General features: G+C 42.0%; 1 long non-coding RNA gene across 3 annotated transcripts in view; it reads right to left on the reverse strand.

The window, feature by feature from the left end:
• LOC106733013 (uncharacterized) overlaps positions 1-20,370 on the reverse strand; it is a 104,933-nt gene that overhangs the window by 12,727 nt on the left and 71,836 nt on the right. For 2 of the 3 annotated variants that reach the window (XR_016348953.1, XR_012901984.2), the window contains one exon: positions 10,123-10,233. This is a non-coding gene — a long non-coding RNA (uncharacterized LOC106733013). Of the gene's footprint in view, positions 1-3,274; positions 5,332-10,122; positions 10,234-20,370 lie in introns of those variants that run through there. The other variant, XR_016348954.1, reaches the window with a different exon arrangement.

The raw sequence follows: 20,370 nt of genomic DNA on the forward strand, positions 1-20,370 counted from the left end.
GGGATAGAGGGCATGTTGGCTGAGTAGCTGAAGAAAAAGTAAGTATAACCAATGTCCTTCAGTGTTCCAACTATTCTTCAGTGTTCCAACCAATGTCCTTCAGTGTTCCAATAAGAACCACTGTGGACCAGAGGCAGCTAGTCACAAGTTAGGGCAACCTAGAGCATCTATCGACAAGGTTTGGCAAAGGAAATCTATTCACATTTTTTGCAACTGTGACATCCCCGAAGAACAGAGCAATTCCAGTATCTGCAAGCCTAAAGGTTTATTGCATAAAGTTAAGTCTTTGTTTTGTGGAAGTAGGAAACACCGAAAGGGAATTGACAAATATGAAAATAAGTTCTCTCTTTTTAGAATGCAAAACCAGTTTGCAGGAGATTAATTTTATGTAAAGTTTTACATTTCAGATTGTGATCAGCATTTTTTCCCCCTTGGTTGGCTCTGAGTAAACGCATTTTCAAGTTTGAGAATTCATCATGTCTGATTAATGATGTGTATATACAGCTTTCTGTATCATCTTCCTTCTTTTGGTCTTTTTTATTCAGTTGTTTGCTGTGCTCCAACCCTGCGGATAGATGGTTCTGCAGTGATAAATGTAAAGTTTGCATAAGCCATGTAACAGCAGGACAGCCTATTATCACTGTACATTTTCCATGGCTGTGCAAACCTCTGTAGGCTATTTTATTGCTAATAGATCCACAGAGAAACAGTAGTGATTTTACGACTCTTTTTAAAATGGAAATTCATGTTTGAGAAATACAACTGGGAGGAAACAGATGTAAACCACTTAAGCGTTTGCAGAAAATTGAGATGCACACTCTTATTTACAGACCCACATAGCTTTCATCTCTTTACTTTCAAAATTAAAATAAGCAATCTGTTTACCATGGGAAATGAGGAACAGTAAACTTCTCGTTTTTCCTTTACAAAGCAATAGCCAGCATCATCCTTTCTATGCTTAATAGCATTGCTGAAACGGGATGACGTTCTTTTCCCCAGATTTTATTGTCAATAACACATTCCCTCTGTAATCGATGGAAGGGGGATGCAACCGGGAAGGATTTTAGCATAACCATGTGTTTGAGTTCACATTATGATATACAAGCTAAAATGATTACCTAACCCATTATAAGGTTTTACTCAAGTATTTAAAGCTAGCGGGGAACCAAGTTAAAAGCTTAAATAGCAAACAATTGCAAAGTGTTAAGACATAAATCTGAACATTAATGCACTCATTCACTGCACAAGCAGAAAGTATTTACATCTTTTCTACACCCTGCTTTCAATTACTCATTCTAAGACCAGACAATCCCTTGTAATGTATCATAACAAATACATATAATTTCTGTTCAAAAACTGAATTCACAAAATCAGTTGCCATCAAAACTCTATAAATTAAAGTCTGTTAGCTGTAATAATATTTTGAGTTTATATGGAGTCTCTCACCCTAGGAGTTTAAGAGTGCTGTTAGTTAAGTCTGATGGGCTGTGTCTAGACTGCATCCCTTTTTCGTAAAAGGGATGCAAATTAGACATATCGCAATTGCAAATGAAGCGGGGATTTAAATCCCCCCGCTTCATTAGCGTAAAAATGGCTGCCGCTTTTTTTCGGCACGGAGCTTTGCCGGAAAAAAGCGCCAGTCTAGACGCGGATCTTTCAGAAAATAAAGCCTTTCCGAAAGATCCCTTATCCCTTATTTTAAGAGGGATAAGGGATCTTTCGGAAAAGGCTTTATTTTCAAAAAGATCCGCGTCTAGACTGGCACTTTTTTCCGGCAAAGCTCCGTGCCAAAAAAAAGCAGCAGCCATTTTTACTCTAATGAAGTGGGGGAGATTTAAATCCCCGCTTCATTTTGCAACTGTGATAAATCTAATTTGCATCCCTTTTACAGAAAAGGGATGCAGTCTAGACACAGCCATGAACTTTAATAGGGTAGCAGATTTAAAACAAACAGAAGGAAGTATTTCTTCACATAACACACAGTTAACCCTTGCTTGAGGACATTGTGAAGTCCAGGACTAAATAAATGAATGGAGGATAGGTCCATCAATGGCTATTAGCCAGAATGAGTAGGAATGATGCCCATAGCCTGTGCTTGTCAGAGGCTGGGAATGGGTAACAGGGGAGGGATCACTTTATGATTCCCTGTTCTGTTTACTCCCTCTAGGGCACCTGGCATTGGCCCCTGTCAGAAGAGAGGATACTGGGCTAGATGGACATTTGGTCTGATCCAGTATGGCCGTTCTTATGTTCTTAACTTCTGTGAAGCAGGTATTGGATTTACTTTAAATAGGGGCAAACAAAAGTATAAAGAGGCTAGGTGTTTTGCTCAGTTTCATAATCTCACTGAAAGCCAGAGTCAGGAATGCAATCAGGTATCCTTAGTCACTTGTTGTACCACACATACATATTTTTACCCATATATATATATTTAGGGTAGTGGTAGTTTACTATGAAATTAAGAGACTTGCCTATTTTAAATCTGAGGGTATGTTAAAAGCAATGCATGGTCAGAGAATGCACTTTAACTGTATTGAGCAGAACTAAAATACTGTCATTTCAATGTCAAATGTAATGAAACAAATATGTCTTAATGTCAGGTAATGTATTATGAGATGGAGAAAGCCCTCTCTTTGACACTAGCATGATGACTAACACTATTTGCTCAATGATGTGTCTACAAATGAGACTTTGTATTCTTATACATACATTTTGTCAGTGCATCATGATAGCCAAGCACATGCTTCAGATCACTCATTTTCACAATAATGAATATCCTGTCCAGGCACCGAAAACCCCTGCAGATATTAGGACCGTCCATCACTGCTGGTCTTCAGGACACTTGCTGGTGACCTGACGGTTCATAGATGCCAGCACCTCCTCCAGTTTTCAGTCACTTTGTGGTGAAGAGGTGTAATAGCTGTAAAGCATCAGTGAACAAAGCAGGGGAAACAGCCCAACCACCTCCACTTGGGCCAACTGAACTGCTATGATTTAGGGTATGTCTAGACTACAGACTTTTATCGACAGAAGTTTTGTCGACAGATACTGTCGACAAAGCTTCTGTCGACAAAGAGCGTCTAGACTATATTCAATTCTGTCGACAAAGCAAGCTGCTTTGTCGACATGGCAGTGTAGACGCAAAGGACAGTGTAGATGCAATAACGCCTTCTGTTGACAGAACTCTGGCGACAAAAGGCGTTATTCCTCGTAAAATGAGGTTTACCAGAGTCGACAAAACTGCTGAGTTCTGTTGACGTTATGTCAACAGGTTTAGTTTTGTCGACAAAAGGCCACTTTTGTCAACAAAACCCTGTAGTCTAGACACACCCTCAGAGCAATGACACCTGTGGGACTGCAACGTGTCAGCACAGCTTGTGAGCAAGAGCCACCAACAGGAGATGGGCCGGGAGAGGGACCAGTGCTACCAGTAGGAAAGGAACATCACGTGGAGAAAGGAACCATGTAGCATGTCCAGGGAGCAAGGAATTAAAGAGGCAAGAAACATATGGAGGGAGAGGAGGACTAAGTGGCAGGGCAGTAAGAGCTTGGTAAGTTCAGGGAAGAATAAAACCAAAACAAGCAGAAGGAAGAGATCACATGGATAGCAAAACAGAGAGTGATTTAACACTTGGGGAAAAGGATAAAACATGCGGCACAATACAGAGAGTTAAAGTGCATACATACTTCCCTAATATTGCTCTTTCATGTACGTAGTTGCCATGGTGATGTTGCACGATCGCAAATGAGAGGGGAGCTATCTCTAAGACAGTGTCTCTTACGATGTGATTTGCCCTGTGAAAAAGTCTGAAAGCCTTTGTGTTACATACACAAAAAACGCAAATACACAACCCACAGTCCCCTGCCTGCAGTATGTCTCTGAAGAAACAGTGAGTAGGCAATGGGAAGAGAGAAGACAATGTGTGTGAGACATAGTCGGAGCAAACAGAGGTTTCAGCTCCAGTCAGACAAGCTGGTAGAATTGTAATTCAGGAGCTAAGGTCTTAGATTCATGACATATTTAGCTATGGCATATAACCTGGGCTACAGCACCTCTGTACTGGAACCCAGATACAAACATAGTTCTTATTCGGAGTACAGACCAGACCGAAACCATGTTTTTGTAACCAAACTAAGGCCTCCGAGCAGGGCTGGCCCACAACATTTTGACACTTGAGGTGGGGAGTTCAAATGACGCTCCCATGCCACCTTTTCTCCTGCCTGCCTGTTATGTCTCTTGTACCCTCTTTCCTCCAGCACAGCACTCCTCCATCTCTGTGCATCTAGAGCAGAGAGAATACATATGCACCAGCAGCAGACACAGTTTTCTACACTCTGGTCCTTGTGGCGCCCACCCAGTCTGGCACCTGAGGCGGCCGCCTCAGTTCGCCTCATGGTAAGGCCAGTCCTGCCTCCCAGCCTCTAGGGCAGTGTAGTTTCTCTTTCCACTCATATAAGGCATGAGGACCAGTTGCTGAACCCCTTAGCTGGACCACAACAGTTTGACAGGGCATATTCCAACATTTTGCACAGCTGCTCAGAAAAGGGGCTCTTGCCTTCAATCCTCTGATTATCTTTTCAGTATCACAGACAACAACAATAAATACAAACCCCAATGTGTGCTAATCACAGGTCAGAAGCACCAACTAAACTTCATTCTAACCTAAGTGGAAAAGTCCTTCCTTGTACTCTGCCACTACTCATTTCTACACTGATTAGTACATTGAAGAGCTTTATTGGCCCTTTGTAGTTAAATGGAAAGCTTTCTTGTTTGCAGCGCTGAAAGAAAGGACAGATTTTTCCAACAGCTGTCTAATATCTCTGTCATCGTGGAGATGAAATAGATTTAAGAACCTCTGAAAAGCATCTGATCATTTAGTGCCCGGCAATGATGAATTCCAATTTCCAGTTGCAAAAAACCCTGGAATTGCTTTCACTCTGTTTCATGTGCTTTTCAAATAAACATCTGGCAACATTTTTTTTTAAATCATTGTAATGCAAGCACGGTCTGTCCATCTATTTATTAGTTCCATGATCCAGCCAGATATTTTCATGATGTTAATATGGATCCATATGTTACTCTTTTAGCAAAAGTAGACTTGGGTGAGTTTTGGGAAGGTACTTCAACTTTCTTCAGATTTGTGTACAATTAGTACAAATCAATGGAGAGAGAAAAATACTATGTTGTTTTCAGTCTCAAAATGCAAGCAGAACTCCATGTGCTAAGACCAAGGTCTTATGATGCTGAAGATCAAGAAAATCCAGCCTGAGGTCCCATGGAACAGATGTCTGCTGCTTCCCCAGTCCAGCCTAGCACAGCAGAGTTCCTATCTAAACACCAACAACAAGATTAAGCAATTATTCCCAATAGGCTTTTTATTGTCATCCTATAAAACAGCATCTAAAATAATAGCTTTTCCCCTGCTACCCAAGGTTGAGTGTTGGAGAAAAAATGTGTTGAAACTGATTAGGTTGGAAAGATATGCCTGCATAAATAATTGCTAAAAGACAACGAAGTCAAAATAATAATAGCGAAGAAAATTAACTTTAGGCTGGGAAAACTAGCTTTTTCTGGTTTCATTTGTACACGAAAGACTAATTCAGTAAATGAACAATGCAATTCTTGTTAAAAGTCAGGCAGCACATGAATTTGTGGTGATAGCTGTCAGAAAAGCCAGGTTTTCTGTGAGATCAATGGGCACTAAGCAAAAGTGTAGTTCATTATTATTGTTATCATGGAATAATATTAAGATTTATATAGCTTCCTTTGGGTGGTTGTGTCCTGGATGGGAGCATGAAAGCATGGATTTGCAGATATTTAGATGGTAGATTTGAATCAATTCAGAATTTCATTCCTTATGATCCAAGAATATGTTTTTCCTATTAATTTTTTAATATCCTATCCATTTTGATAACTTGTCCCTCTGGTCATTGGTACTTTCCTATAATTTATTGCCCTATATACACTTCTAATTACAACAGGCTGCTCCTTTTATTGACATTAATATAACTGCAGCAATTATAGGAGCCATTACAGCACATATCCTCTTGGTTCATTCAACCACAATTCAAATCTAGAGACCCTTTTCTCATGGCACACCATTTCACATGCAAGGAAGTGCCTTTGTGCCCTATTTTATTCCTTCAGGGCCTTTCCTCTTGAGTTGAGATTATATTTATAGCTTCACTTATCCTCTCAATACCACTTCCTCCTCACAAACAGGAGTGCATTCTGAACAACCATCTTGTGTGGAAGAGTCTACACCAAGCATAAAATGTTTCCATAGGGCCAGCCTGATGGGGCATGTGTCCTGGCCTGCCATGCAGGAGTCCTCGGTTCCCTTTCTTATTGCCTGTTGATGTTTTGTTCCTGCTCATCTTCCCATCAGCAAATCTTCCAGCTAATCTGATCGCTTCTCTGACATTTACCAAAGTACACAAAAACATTCATAATGTCTAATTTCTCACCTACATTGAGGCGGGCAGAGTCGAAGTGTTTTCTCATTAGATTGCAGTACAAAATATGTAGTTTAGGCAGATTGCTAAATCTTGTTAAAGACTCTTCCTACACTTCTAGCTGAGTGCATTTGTGATTCCTTTCCCACCTTAAATAAGGGTTTCCATATTTTCATTCATGTGTAGCACATGAGATGAGCTGTGATGCATGCACACAGCTTGGATTGGGAGGAATACTACTATTCAGTCATTAATGCTTTGATTTTGAGGAGCAATTGCACATCAGATTTACATAGAATCAGCTATTACCTCCCACAAACTACAGCTTTGTGTGGGGAGTCTACAGACGTTAAGGCTAATGACAGCATTCACTGAGGGAAATGGAAAAGTAAATCATGTTACCCTTTATAATTACAGAAGGACCTTGAAAAGGTAAAGCAATTGTTAAAGTTGAAAACTTGCCAGTGATTATTCCTAAAAACTATATGTGATTTATTTAGATTTAGTTCCCTAACACCTGCCACTGTCCAGCCTTAGCCTTTGCATTCAATGAGATCCATGAATGCAGTCCTGCATTTTGCAGGTCTCCACAGCCCAATTCATAGAAGTAAATGAGATGATGAGAGAGGAAAGGGAGGATGTTGCTTGTGGCGGGGGCCTGAGGTAAAGAGGTCTATCATCTGACGTTAGACACAGTACAACAAACCCACTATTTTATTACGAGTATCACAATATTTGGGAAGTTTCAGCTCCTAGATTCAGGTGATTTTGGGAAAACTCAGCTTTCAAATTTGTGAAAAAGCAAGTTTTTTACCCAGATGGTTGCCGAGAACAGTGGAAAAATGCGAGCCACGTGTGGCCTAAAGTTTCAAAACCACAAGGCACATTAAAAGAGAGCTGGCTGAGGAGCTCTCTGGACAATTTACATTGATTTTTAATAAATCTTGAAACAGTGGGGAAGTTCCAGCAGACTGGAAGAAAGCTAATGTTATGCCAATATTTTAAAAGGGTAAATGGATAAACTGGGCAGCTAATGGCCTGTCAGCCTGACACTGATCCCTAACAAAATGAAGGACAGGCTGATATGGGACTTGATTATTACAAAAAAGTACAAGAGAGTAATATAATTAGTACAAACCAGCATGGGTTTATAGGAAATGGATCTTGTCAAATGAACTGGATATATGTTATTGATGAGACAAAAAGCTTGTTTGATAAGAGTAGTAGTGTGGATGTAAAATATTTCAACTTTTGTAAGGCGTTTGACTTTGTACCACACATTTTGAGTAAGAAACTAGAACTATTCAAAATTTACATGGTACACACTCAGTGGATTTAAAACTGGCTAACTGCTAGGGCTCAAAATGTAATTTTAAATGGGAATCATCATTACATGTGTGTGGTTTTAGTAGAGTCACACATGGATCAGTTCTTGGACCTGTGGTATTTATTATTTTTTATCCATGACTTTGGAAGAAAACATACAATCATCACTGATAAACATAAAAATTGCAAACGACACAAAGATCTGAAGGAGTAGTAGGATAATGAAGAGAACAGGTCACTGATACAGACTGAACTGGATCTTTGGTAAACTGGGCACAAGCAAACAATACGCATTTGCATATGGCCAAATGTAAAGTCACACATCTAGGAACCAAGAGCATATTTGACACAGTTACAGGATAAGGAACTCTAGCCTGGGAAGCAGGGACTGAAAAGGACTTGGGAAATCATGGTGGGTAACCAACTGAGTATGACCTTCCAGGTCAAAGGGCATCTGTCAGGGGGCAGCTCTTTTGCAGAAATGTGGGTTGTTCCCAGAATGCACAGAGCCCACACTCCTCCCCCATTAAAACTCTCTCTCCCCCACTTGCCTAAGCTTCTGGGAGGGAGTTTGGGTGTTGTGTGTAAGCTCTGAGCTGCGGCCAAGGACTGGGGAGCAGCAGGGAGTTCAGGGAGGAAGTTGGGTTCAGGAGGAGGTCTGGGATGCAGGCTCTGGTTAGGAGTCTGGGTATAGACTCTGGGCTGAAACAGGGAATTGGGGTCAAGCTCTTTGAAGGAGTTTGGGTGCTGGGTATAGGCTCTGGTCTGGGGAAGACAATTAGAATGTAGGAGGGGGAAGGTCTCTGGGAGGGAATTTGGGTGCAGAAAGGTGTGAGGGATCAGGCTCTGGGAGGGAAAAGGGTGTGGGAGAGAGTGAAGTATGCAAGCACCAGGATTGGGGGGTGTCTCCATGTGCTGCGTCTGCTGTGGAGTCCAGGGAACAGCACAGGGAGACAATCTTCCCCAGGCTGCAGGGACATGCTAGCAATCACAGTTTTTGCTGAAGGAAGCAGGTCTAGCCCCACTGCATTGTGGGCAGTAGCTGCGGGAGCTCCCAGGCCATCTTAAATTGCCCAGGGGTGGTGGGCGAGGCAGGGAATGCACAGGGAGGAGGAGCATATAGGGATGACAGGCAGGTCCAGGAGAGAGACCAGGACCTGAACTTTGGTGGAGCCACACCCTAGACCAGGAATATTCCTGGAACCTGGGCACCACAGGCCCATAGAACTCGCATCCCATGTCACCCTTAAGAGTATAATCAGGGAAATCTTGAGTAGTTGAGATAGGTTATATTAGGGTTGCCAGGCGTCCAGTATTCAAATGGACAATCTGGTTTTTGGGCCTTCTGTCCGGTAAAAAAGTTCAGAAAATACCGGACATGTGCAATGTCTAGTATTTTCTGGTTTTCCGGCTGGGCGCCCGATGGAAGCCTGGCAGGGACGGGGGGAGTGGCTGGGAGCCTCTGGTTGCATCTGACATAGAAGTGATGCCTTGGGGAGTAGGAGAAGCCCTGTCCATGCTCCTGAGTGCTGCTCAAGCACATTCCGTAGCCAGACTCACCCGTGCTTCGCCGGGACCATGCATAGGACAGGCAGCGCCCTGGGATCTGCTTGCGTCCAGGTCAGTCCCACTCCCCACCAGCTGATTCTCTCCCCCCCCCCCCCCCCGACCTCCTCCCGACCAGCCCTGCTTCCTGCTGGCCGGTTCTTCTCCTCCCAATCTCCCCCGGCCTGCCCCGTTGCCCCCACCCCCAACAGCCCTGCTTCCCACTGGCCGCCCCCCACCCCCGATCTCCCCCGGCCAACCCCGCTGCCCCCAACTCCCCTCCCTCCCCACCAGCCCTGCTTCTCCCCCTCGCCACCCCTGCTCCCCTCACGGCCGGTCCTTTCTCTCCCTCTTCCCCCCCCCCCCATCAAGTGTGTCCAGTATTTTTTCTGAAGCTACCTGGTAACCATAGGTTATATTACCTCTGTACCTGGTACTCATGAGACCTCTGCTGGACTACTGTGTCCCATTCTGGTATCCATAACTAAAAAAGGCTTTTGATAAATTGCAGAGAATTCGTAGAAGAGCACCAAGATGACTAAAGGATTGGAAAACATGCCTTATAGTGAAAGACTCAAGGAATTCAATCTATTTCATGTTTGAAAGAGAAGGATAAGAGGTGACTTGATCACCTACATGAAGAAGAGAAATTTGATAATAACGGGCTCTTTGGTCTGGCAGACAAAGGTGGTGTAATTAGAGCCAATTGCGGGAAGTTGAAGTTAGACAAATTGAGATTGGAAATAAGGTACACATTTTTCAGAGTGAAGGTAATTAACCACTGGGACAACTTACCACAAGTTATGATGGTTCTCCATCACTGGCAATTTTTAAATCAAGATTGGATGATTTTCTAAAAGTCTTGCTCTAGTTCAAACAAGGATTAATTCAGGGACATCCGATGACCTGTGCAGGAGATAAAACTAAATGAACACAATGATCCCATTTGTCCTTATTTCTTACAAAAAAAGATCGCAATACATACATATTTGTAAAAATCTCATTATTTTTAAAACGGTTTCATGATTTTGGCAGCCTGACTCAAGATTTTCAAGTTCTTGGGGCTAGTAACACTATATTTATGTTTACCGAGTCACACAGTACTGCTGACTATATAATTTTTTTTAGGTTTCATATATTCAAGAGCATTTTGTTCTTATTAAGCTTTCCATATTCAGCTCTGCATAAAAGAGAAATTAATAACCCATCACTGACCATTTTATTTGAGAATTAAAGATCTTACCCTAAGGAACACTACTTATTTTCCATGTGCCATTTTTAGTACATTAACTGAAGAATACAAAAATAGAAGATACATTGACTTCAGAAATGTGTACACAGGGTTTCTGCTGCTGGGAATGGAGGTGGACATAGAATGAACATGATGAACATTTTGCTGCCGAACACTGTGCGCGTGTGTTTGATGCTTTACTGTAATAGTGCTGTAATGAATAAACATGTCTCTTTGAAACAACTTTGACATTTCAGCTAAGTTTACACATTAATTAAGAACTGACTGTCCTAGTCCCCCAAAAAAGGAGCCAAAATTTTAGAGAACTCCCTGGCTGAAGTATAGTATAAAAAAGCTGTATGAACACTTTGTTAAATGCACAGATTTAACCCTGCTGTTTTGCTCCTAATCATTATTAATTGCCTCTAGTGGTGGACATTAATTTCCCTATTGCAGCAACATGCATCTTGAGCTTGGGCATATCCTAATATATCAAGTGGGACAGGTGATATAATTCAGCTGGTCACAGCTGGAAAGAAGACAGCCACCCACATGCAAGCAGTCTGTCAGCCTTAGTTATGCTGCAGACACCACCACAGCCTCCATAACAACATTGTACATTTATCTCTAGGGATATCTTTACAAGAAGTATGGCTGATCAGTTCATCCTATTTAATCTGTGATTGTTTCAGGAGTAGTAGTAAGAAGCGTACAGCTTGAGCTTTAACTCTCAATTCTTTGGGATGGGGAATTCACACACATGCCTGGATTTTTCTACAGATTAGACTGACCCACTGCTGCTCTTCCCTAAAGCACACACCGTTAATAGAGAAGTGGTTCTTTTATCATGGGATGCCAAACTTACTGACCGTCCAAGCCTCGTATAATAATCTTTGGATGTTCAGGAGCTGGGAGTGCCTGCTGGGGGGGGGGGGGGAGGACTCAGGGCTTCAGCCCTGCCCAGATTCCTGCTTTGCGGCAGGATATGGGGCTAAGGAATTCTGCTTTGATTTCCGGCAGGCGTCTCCCATGGGGCAGGAGAACTGAGACTCTCCCAGCCCATTGGGCAGAAGCTCCTAACCCCACAACCCTATCTCAGGGCAGAAGCTCCAAGCACCTCACCCCCAGTCTGGAGATTTGGTGAGGGGCAGAGAGCTCTGCGAGGCACACTTTAACTGTAAAAGAGCTACGTGGGCTCACAAGCTGCAGTTTGGCCACCCTCTTTTTACAACAGCCCAGTAGCTCTAAATCTGTAGCCCTTACTCTCAAGAACAGTCCTACTATATTTAACTGGGTAAACCCTGGGGATAATGCAAGTATTCCTAAAGAAGGGCTAAAGAAGAGGATCTCAGGATTTGACCCAATGGGATGACTCATGTTGAAAGCAAGTGGGACCAGGACTCATGCTTGCCTCTCCAGTAGTAAGTAACCTTCTTTTATAATTGTAATTAGCCTCATTATAACTGCGAGCAATGGATAAATCTTCAGATAAGTACTAAAAGTTTGGCTGCTTATTCACACATATGCGTATTTCCTTCCTTTTGCAAAATCAAGCAGCAAATCTTGATGACCAGATTTTTTGGAGAGAAATCCTGTACTTTCTGGTTTCAGATAGGATATACCAGATGGAGTTCTCATATACAAGTTGAACCTCTATAGCCGTGGTCCCCAACGTGGTGCCCGCGGGCGCCATGGCGCCCGCCGGGGGATTTCTGGGCGCCCGCTGGAACATCTGGGTTGGCCCCGCCCCAGGATTCAAAAGAGCCCCTAAGGATCACATTCTCAAAAGTATCTCCCAATGACTCAGTGGGAGTTTGGTGCCTAAATACCTTTGAGGTTCTGAGGGCTTAGTGATTTAAGATTACAAGTCCCTCTTACATTCATGCCACCGCCCACTGCAAACTCTCACTGAAGTGAATAGCCCTCTGCCAACTGCCCAGTGAGACAGCTTGGGATTGTTCCCTCTCTTTTCATATAATTAAACTTCATACGGGACTTGTGAACACATATGTATGTAGTTTTAAATGTTCAGTAATTAAACCTCACGTGATCTAGCTATCTGAAAACCTGATGTGATAGCACTAAGAAAGAATTCATTTCTGCAGTTTTTAAAATAGACTGGTTCAAGCTTCATTTTCCATCTCATCTGTGAATTATTCCTTACCAGACTTCCTGATACTATCTTGAATCATAATTCAAATACAATTTATTTAAAGGTCATACACTCACAGTATTTAAATTATTTTTGGTTTAGGGTTTTTTTCTTGGGGCAACACATTGGCAATGTACAGTAGGATCTACTTTAGCTACTTCTCTTCAGACATCAATCTCTTTTTGCCATAGAAGAATCTAGCTTGGTTCCATCTCTCCCTGGCACTGTATATCCAGTCACAGACATTTCAGGCTGCTGTTTACCTCTTTCTCATTCCATACTTTATTGGAAGGCTTTAACATTCTTTTAAAAGCAAACAGGCCCAGATTCCAATTTACACCAACCAACCTTTGTCAGGGAACTAGAATCACTTAATTGTAGATATCAGGTTGATAATTAATCCTCACTGATCCCAGATTTGGAGGCCTGGAACATGTTTATGTTTTTCTCTGTTTTTAATCACTTTTTAGACCTGCTGTTTTACTATTCAACAGTTAAATGAAGGGTTTAGTGGAGGATAGATTTGCTACCAAAGTCCACAACTAAGGAAAACAATACCAGACGCGCAGCAGTTGCTATCATCATAGACTTACACAACATATTTTGTTATCTAGGCAGCAGGAGTGTTTGAGTGAAACAGTCAGTGCCACTCTGATACAATTCCCTCTGCCAGCCTCTGAATGAGTTGTTCACTATCAAAACAGCTCAATTAAACTGCTGTACTGCCTGCATTAGATGGTTTTGCCAAAAGCCTGATTTCAGCTATAACTATTATTTACAACCTATCACAAGTAGATTCCGGTGTTATGATCATTATTAACACCAGCTTTAAAAAGAACAAAGGCTTTGTACTAAAAAGGAAACACTAAAGAAAATGTCTTACAAGTGGTATGTGGGCTGAGCTTTCACGGTAGCGTACATTTTCCTGTTAATTCAAATAGTTAAACTTGGAAACTAGACATTGATATAATATGTTGTTTCCATTCCTGGAAATACATTCAACTAAGAGTTAATAAATAATCTATGACTGCTAATCTTTAAGGACATTTCGAAGGGATGAAATCACCCACTGTAACTGTAAATGCCATGCTTCAGCCTTTGTTGCATTGAAATATAGAGGTGAGAACTGACTAGAGGTGTTCCCTTCCGTTAGAGAGATGTCTCCATGTTAACCATTTGTTTTTAGCAAATTGAGGCACTACAGTAAAATGTTCTTGCATAGTTAGGTCTTACTCCTTGCACTGTATCTGACTATGCCAGATTTTAATACAACACAGTTTGTTTTCCTTATAGGCAGTTAAGGTTGCCCAGATGTGCCAGTTTTGCATAATTGCACAGCACACATAACTGTTCAGAAAATCTCAGCTCTCATTAGATACCAAAAGGAAATCAAGCCACAAGTATCAGTACTGGGTGCTGAGCAACTTTGAAAATCTTACTCTTATGTTGGTTTTCAATGAGAGCTGAGCTCAGCTTTCCTGAAAACCTGGTCCCACAAGTCTAATTCTTAATTCCTCTGCTCTGCATTACTGACTTCACCAAAAACCTAACCAATCCACCTGAAATTTGGTATCTCAAGGTAACTTTTTTTTCTAGAAATGCCATAGGGCAAGTCACTCAAGTACAGGCAGTCCCCGGGTTACATGGATCCGACTTACATCAGATCCCTACTTACAAATGGGGTGAGGCAACCCCGCACTAGCTGCTTCCCCCCAACAGACCAGGGAGACGTGAAGCTAGCGTCCCCCCCCCAGCAGATCAGGGAGACGCGGAGCGGTTTTTCTCAGCAGACACCTCAGCTTGAGAATAAAGGACTGAGGTAAGTGAGGTGTGGGAGAATAAAACTGAGCTCTGGAGAAATGTTTGGCTAGAGTTTCCCCTATAATATGTACCAGTTCCGATTTACATACAAATTCAACTTAAGAACAAACCTACAGTCCCTATCTTGTAACCTGGGGACTGCCTGTAGTCTCAGAAATGGGAGAGGGGGTGACATGAAGGAGATGGTGTTTTGCCTGTTACATACTAGCTCGGTTTTCCCTTTGATATTTATATACCCACTGCCTCCTTTTGTTCCCCCCCTCCTATTTTTTTCTCCCCCCCCCCCCCCCCGTTGTTTATTTTGGTTCTGGACATATAACACTCTGGTCATCTGACAAAGTGGGCTGTGCCCATGAAAGTTCATGATACCATCTACATGTTTTGTTAGTCTTTAAAGTGCTACCGTACTATTTGTTGTTTTTCAAGATAATCTTCCTGTCGTTTCCTCAGGGGTGCTGACAGTCTCTGCAGGCCCCTGGGCAAGGTGGAGGGTCCAGCTCCATGCTTCCAGAAGGGCAGAGCCTTGGGCAGAAGGGGTGGGGCTGGGAAAGCCAGCCCTAAGTGCCACTAGGAGCACACCATACCCCTCCACCCCACCAGCCCTCAGCACCACATCCAGAGACACAATATTCCAGCAGCCATTTAAAGGGCCCGGGGCTCCAGGCATTGCCACTGCCTCCTTTGTCCCCCTTGTCCCTCTATTTACTCTGCAAAGATTTTCTTAATGTCTTTTGGCTTGTCATACTATATTGCATGGGCAGTCAGTGAAGGAAGGGCTGGGGGAGGCAAGCCCCACCCCTTTTGCTGAGGCCCTGCCCCCCTCGGAGCTAATCTGCTTCCCCCCATCATGGGGAGAGGGGCAGTGCACCGCGCGTGTGTGCGCCCCCCCCCCACCACCAAGGGGTGGGGAGGAGGTCAGGTGAGCACACGCATGAGCCCCGGCCTCAATCATGGAAAGGGTGGGTGGATGCATAGCCCAAGCCTCCTCAGCCCTGGGGCACAGGGAGGGAGGGCAGCAGGTGGCTCCCACCTCCCCAGTCTGGAGCACAAGGAGGGTAGGCACTGGAGGCAGCAACAGTCCGCCCCCAGAACACCTACAGTAGGTGTTCTGGGGGCAGAATGTGGGCGGGGCCAGGCTGGCGGCTTGCCTTCCTTCACATAGTATACTAGCCACCAATGCTATCTTGCCAAAAATGATTCATCGAGGAACTTAAACCATTTCTTTGGCAAAAGTCCTAGTATCCATTGAGCAGAGGTGCCTTTCAGAAATGTTGGGGTGCATGAAGGAATTGTGGAAATTTTTAAGAGTTGCTATCATAAAAATGGAAAACGCACTGGGTTTTATACACATATGTACATCTTATATAATATATGTCTCACACTGATGCATGCCCTGAATACACATTTCAGCTTGCTGCCTACTTCGCCAAGTGTGCCTGGTTCAATGAGTATTTTGCAAATGGGTGCCTTGGAAAAAAGGCACAAATATGATGGCTGCAATATCCAGTCTGAAACTACACTGGGTTGTGATTGTAGGTCTGGATACAATGGACAAAGCAAAACCTCATATTAGGGTGAAGAAAAGGGAAGAAAACAAACATGAGCACTGAAGGAATGGGATCCATTACTGCATTGCTTGTGAGGGCCACCTGAATCCCAGCATAGCCCCCAGAGCCTGTATTTCTGCAGTGTATAAACATTTTGTAAAATTTAAAGATGAACATTCTGGAATTAAGTTCAAAATATTCTGACTCACTTCAGCCTAAAGGCCTGTAAAACCTCATGTAAAGGAAGAGATTTAATCAGGTTTAAACTCTATTTTTCACAATAAAATTAGATTATAGGACTCTTACTCATCAGTGTAAACAAGGATGAGTCATGTTAACCTTAGTCTTGTATAAAGCTATCGGCACCATTGTTTGCCCATGACCATCTAGCATGTTGCTGAACACACTTACCTAATATTAGCATCATATTCTTATTGATAAACTAGGCAAATATAACTTAGATAGGGCCACGATAAGGTGGGTGCATAATTGGCTGGATAACCGTAGTCAGAGAGTTGTTGTTAACGGTTCTAAATCCTGCTGGAAAGGGATAACAAGTGGAGTTCCGCAAGGGTCTGTTTTGGGACCCATACTGTTCAATATCTTCATCAATGATGTAGATATTGGGATAGAGAGTACACTTATTAAGTTTGCAGATGATACCAAAGTGGGTGGGGTTGCAGCTTCTTTGGAGGATAGGGACATAATTCAAAATGACCTTAGCAAGTTAGAGAAATGGTCAGAGGTAAACAGGATGAGGTTTAATAAAGAGAAATGCAAAGTGCTCCACTTAGGAAGGAACAATCTGTTCCATACATACAAGATGGGAAGCTACTGTCTAGGAAGGAGCGTGGCGGAAAGGGATCTAGGGGTCATAGTGGACCACAAGTTGAATATGAGTCAACAGTGTGATGCTGTTGCAAAAAAAGCAAATATGATTCTAGGTTGTATCAACAGGTGTGTTGTAAGCAAAACTCGTGAAGTCATTCTGCCGCTCTACTCTGCACTAGTTAGGCCTCAGCTGGAGTACTATGTCCAGTTCTGGGCGCCACATTTCAAGAAAGATGTGGAGAAATTGGAAAGGGTACAGAGAAGAGCGACAAGAATGATTAAAGGTCTAGAGAACATGACCTATGAAGCCAGGCTTCATGAACTGGGCTTGTTTAGTTTGGAAAAAAGAAGATTAAGGGGGGACATGATAGCGGTTTTCAAATATCTAAAAGGGTGTCACAAGGAGGAAGGAGAAAATTTGTTCCTCTTGGTTTCTGAGGACAGGACAAGGAGTAATGGGCTTAAAGTGTAGCAAGGGAGGTTTAGATTGGACATTAGGAAAAAATGGTGGTGGAATCTCCCTCTCTGGAGATATTTAAGAACAGGTTAGATAGACATCTGTCAGGGATGGTGTAGACGGAGCTTGGTCCTGCCTTGAGGGCGGGGGGCTGGACTCGATGACCTCTCGAGGTCCCTTCCAGTCCTATGATTCTATGATTCTATGATTCTAAGATGAGCAGTCAGTTGTGATCAGCATTGTATCACCTACACAGGCTTGTTTAAACACAATTAAATTTCCTAGTGAAGATAAGCTTAGGAGAATGACTTTATTTTCACAAAACCTGGGAAATCCTAACTAAAGTTTCACCTTACAGAAAATTCCAGCACATTTAAAATCAGACAAATGCATGGAACTGAAACCAAACTTAATTCACACCTATTAGACGAGAACAAATTTTATGCACTACTGACCTGGACTGGATTTGAACTACAGCTCAAAGGGTGAAAGATTATACTGATCTCCTGAGCCATTCAATACCCCAGCATTTTACACAAATATCAGTGACACTGGACACATTATTCTGAGACAGTCAAAAATAATCTAGCAGTGATAACACCTTTAATAGCCATAAAAATAAAGTGAGGAAGAAAGCAGATAATAAAGATCAGCTCTTATTGATCTATTTGTATCAAATTTGTAAGATTTCTTATATGATGCATGGGAACCAAAATTAGTCAGCTCTTTCTGCCCCCAAAATAACAGGCAACAGATGGTCTCCTGGAATTTAATGTGATGAAGATTGGTAATATAATAGTGAACTGTAACCAGCATGTCTAGGGCAGTTGAACTTAATGTGTAAAATTAAGTCCATTGAAGTCCCCTGGTTTTGAGAATAATATCCCAGGGTATGTGTGAGATATAGGTTCCATCCACAAACAATTTTCAAGACTTCAAAATGCTAATGTGAGGTATATTCAATGTATTTTAAAAAAAATCTAGCCTTACATTTTTTGCTTCATTATATTAGATTTTTGTATTAGTTTTAACCTGAACCTAGAAACTCTAGGCATAAAATATATTATATTTACCTTTTAATCACACCATGGGCTGAATATTTTGGATAGGAGCTGCACCATTTCTAATAAAGTCACAGCACTAGCAAATGACTCACAGATTCTATCTATCCACAGTTAATTCAAACTGCTGCAGATAATCATTTTTGTTGGGGTTTGAACATGATGTAGTTCTGATGCATCACATCACATTATGTCACTTAGGACATGTCACATGATATTTGCTAGTGTCAGTTTATGACACACTGCAACATGAATGAACTGTCTTATTTTCTTATTGCATTCCCATATCTGAATCACAAGGGGGAAAAAAGCAATGCTGCTCATAGCAAGATGCCATGGGTTTCTATAAACCCACTGACACCACAGTTCACCAGCTACTTAAATTTCAGTCAAATACTTCAACAGAACATATTGCTGCTTCTTCTAATAAATGTTTGTGTGGCCACTTCTATTGGGACTTGTTTTCTGAAGGGTGTGATGATATTATGGGAGGACTGAAGCCAGAAAATATCTGTATCTATTCAAGGTGCTTTCACTGTTTGTTTTTAACCTTGAAGTTCTGGCATCATGTGAAATGAAAGTCAGGATAGAAACCTTGCCATTTTGTTCTGAATGTAAAGAATATCCATGATGTTTGCTCAGGAACAAAAACCTATCCTGTGATTTAAATGTGCTGAAATTCTGGAGACATGAGATTTTTTTACCTCCTTTGGAGAAAATGCAAAATATATTTTATATTGCATTGTGTTTTTATGAATGTTCATAACCAGAAATGTAAAATGTAATATATACCACATGTGTGGGATATGCATGGAATATATTATACACGCTTACACACACACACACATTTGTTCTATGTATTGTAATAGTTATACATGTTGAACCTTCAGAACTCTCAGGTCCAGAAATATTTGACATCCAGAATGATTTATTTATCCAGATGTCCACTTTTCATGGGTATAGCCAAGTTTCCTATGGTCCCATAAAGTTTGTTTACAGCTACCAGACCTCACTCTCAGCCCCTTTTCGAAAAGAACCGTGGACGCCATTATGCAAATGAAGCACAGGAAATTTAAATCCCGGCTTCATTTGAAATATCGAAGTGTCTAATTTACATCCCTTTTTCGAGAAAAGGGATGTAGTCTAGACACAGCCATATAATGAATCAGTGGCAGAGTAGGAAAAGAAGTCAGATCTTTTGAGTTCCTGCTCCTGCTCAGTGCACTGCTGTCACAGAGTGCAAACCAAAGGTATAAATGTCTGTTTCACATGCAAATCAGATAGAGTATAGAAAGTAGATTCTGTGTCATAAGCCAGAAGCTTATTTAACCAACCACTACCATTCTGTCACATCAACAAAACTTATTTACTAACCCCTCCATGCTTTGATACTAAAGTAAAGGACTTGCAATCTTTTGGGGTCAGGAACTTCGGTCTTCCTGTGTCTGTTCAGCTCTTAGAACATTTTGGATGCTTCTGTATTAAATGTAATCATATAGATCAGAGGGCAGATTCTTTATCACTAATATTATAGACAAGGGCTTTCAACAGCATGCCTGCCTGACAAATTGCAGTTCTTTATCCTGATTGGTTCTACACACACAAACACATACACACTGTCAATTTCTATACATACACACACACACACACACACTGTCAATTAACAACGGAGGTTTAAAACATCACTTTCTTTATCATTGTACCCTTTTCTCTAATATTTATGACCAGTTTTCAGTGGCTTGCATTGGTATCTGATGATCTGTGTCTTTTCAAGTCTGACTGCAGAGCTGAAATCTGGCTGTCTGGGAAATACTTCCAAGAGACACCCTTCCTCCCTCCCCCACTTCTCTTTCTCTCTTTCTCTCCTCTCTTTCCCTTCCCTTCTGCTTTGCTGCACCCTTTCATGCGCAAACGTGACTGATGAAGCCCATTACTTATCTATC

The sequence above is a fragment of the Pelodiscus sinensis genome, chromosome 2 (genome assembly GCF_052426305.1).
Source record: "Pelodiscus sinensis isolate ZL-2025 chromosome 2, ASM5242630v1, whole genome shotgun sequence".
Classification (NCBI taxonomy): Eukaryota; Metazoa; Chordata; order Testudines; family Trionychidae; genus Pelodiscus; species Pelodiscus sinensis.